The sequence below is a fragment of the Lycium ferocissimum genome, chromosome 9, assembly GCF_029784015.1.
Source record: "Lycium ferocissimum isolate CSIRO_LF1 chromosome 9, AGI_CSIRO_Lferr_CH_V1, whole genome shotgun sequence".
Lineage (NCBI taxonomy): Eukaryota > Viridiplantae > Streptophyta > Magnoliopsida > Solanales > Solanaceae > Lycium > Lycium ferocissimum.
Genome location: NC_081350.1, coordinates 18,224,827 through 18,233,257, shown reverse-complemented (window position 1 = coordinate 18,233,257; position 8,431 = coordinate 18,224,827).

Below are 8,431 nucleotides of genomic sequence, written 5' to 3'. Positions count from 1 at the left end.
GAACCCATACAAACAATATTTAAAGACATTCAAAGCAATTCATATAACATTTCCAACAATCCAAACATTTCTCAATCACCGAAATCCCCAGACCGAGAACCTCACTTTAACACGTTTTCCTCATTTTCAAATCATGATTTGCATCCACAATTCACATTCTAACAATGTTATTCTCATCAATATACAAATTACATTAAAATGTACAATAACCTCCAAATCAGTCCGCAACAATTACAACATCAATTTGAGTCATTAAACATTCATTTCCAACATAGAATTCATAACGACGGCAATAAAAGCGTTAGCGATATTAATTCATTTCTTGCTACATAAATAGCCTACATTCGGCCAACACCTCCCACCAACATATAAAGATGATTCTCATTCCTTTCTCCACTCTACAACAATCACAACATGCTAACAAGACTTTAATTCATTGTGATACCACACAACACACACACCTCATTTTTGACTATACACTACACACAACCAAAATTCCCAACTTGCTATATTTCATGATATTCATCCATTTTAACATACTACAACATGCATACAACCTTTATAACATACAAAACATAATCAAATCTTACTTCCCTCTTGATTCCACAATAGGCTAGGGTTTGAAATAATGAAAACTAGCGGGTTGATCGCTCCAACGACACTTCCACGCTACTTAGGGACCTCAAAATAGTGGGTTAGCATCAACAAAATAATTTTGGCAAGGCTAGAAATGAAGTTGGTTTTCTTGCTCTCTTGGCCGAGAGCCTTCTTTTGTGGTGTTCTTCACTTCTATTTTTTCTAAGTGTTGTGAATGAGTAATGAAGACTAGTTGGTCATCTTTTGCTATTATATGAAGTGCGCGGTGTCCCTTGCCCACACAAGTGTTGGACCAATTAAAATTGTCCACAATTTGTGTGGCCAACTCCACATCACACGGCCAAACAAGGAAAAGATGAATGATTTTCAACTTCCATTAATTCCAATTTTGATCCCAAATTTTCCTAATTGTTCCATACCAACAAATTCATGCACAACTTATGTCCCAAAATAAAATCAAAGATCAAAAATTCTGACTTTGTATCCCGGAATAGTTTTGTCCTTACCTCATCATAATTAATCCAGATTGTTCCAACGTACAAAAATGCGGGATATAACAGTAACTTCCAATATCATCACTCACTTGCTTCTGTCAATACTGTTCTTCTGCTGAAATCAAGGGTTAGTATAAGGAATCTCATTTCCTATAGCTTGGCTCTATCGCACGATCTTAGATATGAAAGAAGAGTAACCATCCTAAATGCCCTGTAGCCTCCTGTTTATAAATGTGGCGCGCAACACACAATAAACAAGACTCTACTAGACACGACTTTGCAGACAACCCTTAGGACGAACTGCTCTGATACCACTTTGTCACACCCCAATTTCGATAGGGCATGATGGGCACCCAACTCTTACTTAGAGCTGAACGAACCCTCTGGCATTCATATAATGAAACTGGACATATATAAAAAAAATTGGAACTATAATAAGGTACTTTCCGTCAAACCATAGAAATTTGCAAACGATACTCAATTAATCAAAAACCGAGTAAGTCAAGCTGACATATCGGCCTACATGGTCGCTTTACTCAATGCATGACATCTTAGCATACTAACCACGGACAACGTACGCAAGTCTCTAAGAGTAAACACTTAAATCATATGAGTCGGGACGTGGCCCCGACATGCCGTACACACACATGATAGCCGTAATGGTGACCGCCCGCTCCGGAAGAAAATGGAGTTTGCCAATCCCGGATAATAGCCAACCATCCTAGCCGAATACTTTTACCAGCAAAACAAGCGGGAGCGTGTGGCATGAACACGGCGCCCCAAGAAAAGGACGTCGATACGAACAATGTCCGAGTATGTAAGGCATAAGAACATCAAGTACAAATGGATCATGAAAACCGAGTATCAATAATTGAATGCATCCGTGTCTAACATCCGAGAATAGCGGTAACTCTATGTATCGAAATTGACCCATAGATTATAATATACCGATAGTGCTGTGGAACGTACAGCCCGATCCATATATAATATAATAATGCCGAGGAACGTACGGCCCGATCCATATATAATATAATAATCATATGTATACCGTACCCGGCCCTCTAGTGAGGGACTCGGTGAATAATGCAATGAAACTGTGCACGAATACAAACCCGGCCCGGGACTCGGTGAATGATATATTAACAGCATGCACGAGTAGAACATCATGAGCAACCATATGCAAACTAAATCATCATCTGAGACTCAATAGAATAATTAGAATGAACTAACACTTGAGAATCAAAAACAACAGTCATGTCAAGTACCGCTGAGGACTAGAATTCATAGGAGTCATGTATGTTCATCGTTCTCTCAGTTATGTAATTCATGCCAAAAAGAAAGAAGGGATAGCCTTAACATACCTTATCCGCTCCAAGCTAACCACAAATCAGATCCCGGGCTCCCCAATCTACAACAACAATTTTGATATCAAGTATTAACTATAGTATACTTAGAATCCAAAGTCTAAGCTAGCACGTTACTTAACAAAATTCGGGCAGCATTTTCCCTATGTTACCCACTCCAATCCAACTTTAAACAACTCCCAATCAATGGTAACAACATTAGCAACAATCGTACATGCAAGTTTCCAGATCAAATCAAGTAAGAATTATGCCACAATCCCATTTCAACTAATTCAAGAACACAAAATCTCTTTCCTCGAGTTTTAGTCCAAATCTATATAGACAAATCTTCCATCAATTCTCTTCATACACACATAGACATATACAACAACCTCAAGAACATCTTATTCATTCTATTTACCACAATTCCCATCCATACCAATGTCCACATAACCCAAAAAACAGTCCAACAAATAGCCCATAAGCCAACAACAACATCAAATACGATTTACGGTATAATTTTCATATTTCTCATCCCACAATATAACTATGACCTGGATGAATTTAAATATACCTAGGAGAGGAGAATTATTACCTTATATGCCAAGAAATAATATTTTTCCTCCTTACTTCACTTTGAAGAAAGTCCGGATCCAACGACACGACAAAATGGAACAACGAGATCCAAGCGGTGAACGAAACCCGATACGAAATTGAATAACGTTGCTGCCCATATCTTCATAAAGAGATATTTTCCCATTTGATATGTTTTGAAATCTGTCTATGTATCTATACATAAATACCAATGTGCAGTGCCCATTTTTTTTTCCTAGAAGTAGAAAGAAAAGAAAATGAATTTTCCAAAAAGAGAAAGAGCAAGGACGTTGTTGTTCCTTTACGTATGAAATTTGTTGATATTCCTTCAATAATACAAATATATATATATATATATATATATATATATATATATATATATATATATATATATATATATATATATATATATATATATATATATATATAATATCTTTCCTTAAGTAAATTGCGACATAATCGATACATATCCGCACTATTGTGCGGGTAAGTGACGATTGAAGAAGAAGAATCTCTTCCGTTTATTCTATCTCGTTTCCATTTTAATTGGAATATATTATATATCTTTCATTGGTTATTCAAAAGGATGATGGTGCTAATCGATATATAAGATAATGGTTTGCGTTGTTTTGGCATGAGTGTGAGTACCTACCGGCAATGGATTCCATCATAGATTCCGAACACTAAAGAAGATATATACCACCACCGTACAAGAGGATTAGCCTATAAACCCGCATTAGTATCATTTTAATAGTTAATTAATTTAGTTAGGAGCTAATTTTATATGTTCTTCTTTGTGTTAGTGCTTTAAGATTAATCCCGTATGCGGATATTATAGTTGAACAATTTTTCAGATGTATTTTTATACTAAATTCTCATTCACTATTGAGTATTCATTGTCACAGGAATAATAGGAAGTCTTTGGACCACCCTGTAGATTAATCTCATTGGTTCCTTCTCCACAATACATTCTTTTCCTTAAACGTGGGGTCTCTATGGCCTACAACTTGACACTAATCACTTAAAGGTGCCATTACTTATATAAATACAAACACACACATCAACTTTCTGCCACCTAGCCATGAGTCACACGGACATGTGCCCATCCTAAAAATTATCCAACTATTCCAATTGATTTATTTACTTCCACTATGATCCCCAATTTACTCAATTACACATATAATTAATTTCTTGATCTCAATTCATTTAAATACTAGTCATTTTGAACACACTTTTCATACTCATTATCATAATCATGTGGTATAACACTTATCCATAGCTTCTTTATACACACACAAAATATTATTTTCAATTACCGTCATCACACTTTTTCGTCTTAAATCATTTTGGGACTTTATTCCTTGTGTACACCGAGCTCTTGATTTTCATCCTTGGATATGATCAAATTCTCCGGGCTCGGGTAAATTTGCTCATGTTGGACGGTTCAATTTCCTGGTCCAAAAGTACGGGATGTAACATGAATATTATCCTGGAAGGTCAAATAAAAGGGGATACATAAGCTTCTCTTAAAAGGTAGGGTGAAGCTAGTAAAATTTACTTGGTGCTTGAAGATGAGATCAAAAAGGCAAAACTAAGTCTCACTACTGAAGTCGAAAGAAGCAAGAAATTGAAGGAAGACTTGAACAGAATTAAGCTTAATCTTGATAAATTCTCAAATGGACCTGGCCATGTACAAGAGTAAAGGAAGCGATAGGGAAGGGATTGGTTGCAAGAAGACACCGTACAATCCCCACATCAAGTATGTCTCTACCACTGAGAATTGGCTTTGCTCTCATTGCGGGCAAGCAGGTCACTACAAGGAGTCATGCAAAGCAAGAATTAAATCTTTTCAGAGGAATAGAGACTTCATCAAAAGGAAAGAAAGTTTGGGCACAACAGGAATTGGTTCTCAAAAGAAAGGACCCCAGAAGAAGAAATGGAATGTGTTGCTTGTTTGAGCAAAGAGGAACTTGATCCACCCTTTGTATAACTATAAGGCACCCAAGCTGGTTTGGTTTCCCAAAACCAAACACTGACATCATGTGTAGGTTGAGGAGAAAGAAGAGGAAGGTGGATGTGATAGAAGAATGGGTATGCACACATGGGAGGTGCAGGACAACTTATGAACAAAGTACAGAACTGCTGCTTAGCACGGTCAAAACTATCTAGAGACCCGATCTCTCTATGACTCAGGTTATTAGTTCTTTCAGTACCTTCATATGTTCTTAACTATTTAAGTGCCAAGTCGGTCAAGTTTATTCTAATTCAAATATCAAGCCTTAAGTCTTCCAATCTACGCTTCACTTCTGACCCAATCTGTCACGTTTCTCACACCTGTCCTAAAATGTCATCTCGAACACCTTAAATGTATCTCTCTTGTCCTTCTCTCTCTTCACTTACCAAAATCATCAGACCATCGAACTTCTCATTCTATCTCCTGTCCTATACAAGGTGGTCTGAACCAACTCCTATCTCATCACTCTTACTGAGTACAAATATCTCAAAACCCTCCTTCAAGCCAAATCAAAATGAACTCCCAGTCGTCATCCTTAGAGCACTCAATATCGTCTAACCAAAGTATATTTACATCTCTATTTGGTGTCTTCGAACTAAGAGGACCCTTGAATCTTGAGGAAAGATCGTCAGACTCTTCTTCAAAAGAATTGGACAAAACAAGTGGAAAGGTTAAAATGGGAAGAGGTAACATTGACAACTCTGAAGGACAGTAGGTCAAAAATCTTAACAGGAAAGAAAAGGCTGCAGATGTCATACTCGTCTCTCACCCTAAGAAGAAAACGTGTTGTCCTATCTTTGCTAAAGCACCTGGTACCTCAAAAGAAAACTCAGGAGAAAATGTTGACTCTGATGGTGATATCATACTTCGCTCAGTGCGTAATCAGACCTCCAGGGGTATGAAGGAAAACAAGAAAAGGAGATCAAAGAAAATGAGAGGAGGAGAGGAGGAGATAAGAGGAGAAGAAAGTGATACTCAATCTGCCTCGCAAAAGAAATAGAGGACAAGTGCCGTTGAGAGACATGAAATTGAACTGAGAAAGGAACATCTCTAAACGCAAAAGATTCTCTTTGGGATGATGATTGATGTAAAATCTAGAAGAGGATACTAGGATGAAAGAACTTTGGGAGATGGTGAAATTTCAAGTGTGGACTCATCTTTTTACTCCATCGGCTCCTTATGTATATAAAACTGAAGTAATAGAACTGCATACAAATCTAATTCATCTTGATGACAGTGCTCTGGCCCTAACAATGAATATGACAGATTTTGTGCTGACTGAAGCAATACTTGCTGAAATCTTGGGAGTACCAAATGAAGGGCTGAGGTATGTGACTAGAAGAGCTTCTACCTCTTTCAAAAATGTGATTTTTAAGAAAGGTGGGTCAGTCCATCCAGGAAGGCTCCTCAAACAGGATCTCGAGCCTACTTGTCAACTGGTTTTCAATTTTGTGGACAAGGTGCTCATACCAAGAAGTGGAAGGGGTGGCAGTGTCACTTCAGAAACTATGATACTCCTGGAAGCTTTGTCATCTCTTGATTGATCAATCTACTAGCTATCATGATCAATCACATGATCAATGCAGTGAGCACCAATGAAAATGATCCTGGTCTTCCTTATGCCTTTTTCCTGACAAAGGTCATTAGGCATTTTAATGTGAGGACTGGCACAGCCACCTTAGGAACAGTAGAGAATGTGATCTCTATTGCTACTCTGGAAAATTGTGAGTGTGCTCCTAAAGTGTTACACCCCTCGTGTTCATAGTGGTAGAACCTAGAGTTTTCTAGTCGGGTATGCCCTTGGAATAGAGATCCGAGCCCGAGTTGGAGGTAGAAAATGTCTTACCCCGTGTACAAGGGTACCAACAGACATTCCTGGCTATTTATAGAGTTAAAAGTTGAACGAATTGAATCGATGTGGTCCGAACTAAACCAGAAAAACCTGCAGGACACCAGTCATCATCGATGGGTCGTCAACATGTTCGACGGATCGTCGACATGCGGCATCGATGGGTTCCTTCATGCATTTGCAGGCGCAGGTCGACGGGCGTCGACGGTCCTTCGACCCGCTCCTCGAACCGGACCGCTGTAGCCTTTTTAGCTTCCAAGTATAAATAGGTGGTCCATGACCCTATTTGATATTTTTCTCCTTTCAAAAATCATAAAACCCTAATATATTCTCTCCCAATATTTTTCCATCATATTAGTGAAGATTTGCCAAGACCCCGACCCCATAAACCCGAGATGGTGTAGAAGAAGGTTGCTTCTAGGGTTTCTTCAAGTTGTGGAGTTTAGGGAGTTGAAGTTGAAGTGATTATTGGGATTCTTGACCCCTCAAGGTATGTAAATGATTTATACCCTTATATTTAAGTTGGTTATCAAGAATTTAGTGATGTTAAGTGAAGAGAAGGTAATTGTGGAAGTGTTAAGTTGATAAAGGGCAATGTAGTGATATAGGGTTGTTTTAGGAGATGATTGGAAATGGGTTTATGTATATTTTGATATATATATATATATATATATATGTATATGTATATTTATGTGTGTGTGTGTTGTCATTCTTGATGTGAGTATTGTAGTTGATGTGGGATCGAATGAGAAGTTGGAGAGTTGTAAGCTTACAAGGAAATTATTATCTATAGTTCGTTGAGCTTTATACGCATTTGAGGACGGCTAGTAAGCGAAGTAAATAGCCTAATTAAGCCCTATGTTATCTTCATTATAGACTTGCAAGTTCAAGAGGTAGAAGTTGGGTGATTGCGTATACTTTAAGGTATGCTAAGACTAACCTTTCCTTCTTTTGGCATGATCCTATGGTATGATCCAACAAGCGAGTAAGTGAGATTACATATTACTCTACTCTTAGAAGTATTAGGAGTACTTCGAGTCTTTGAGGTTCATACCCCATTTATGAGAAATCCTTCGGTTCATGGCCCGATCTTATGTGTGGTTCTATGCATACGATCTATTCCCATTACATTATTTATATATTATGTATATTGGCCCGTGACTACAAGGCATTATATACGCACACATATCAGGTGTTATACACAAGAATATTAGACATATGCAAAGTATGAGAAGAGATATAGGCGTTATATACGCATTACTACTATGATGATGATAGTGATTATGGCCACGGAAGACGATATGATATGATGAGATACCATAGAGAAACACGGGCGTTACATACGCATATACATCGGGCGTTATATACGCGCTCGTATAGATACACGGTCATCATTGATAGGTATGAGCATTCATATTATGTGCCCATAGAGGCATTATCGATTCTGTGATTTGGCGGTACTAGTTCATACAAGTACGTACGATCGGTCATTTCGGTTTATGAGTTCGAGTTTATGCATGATTCTCGAAGTATATTTATG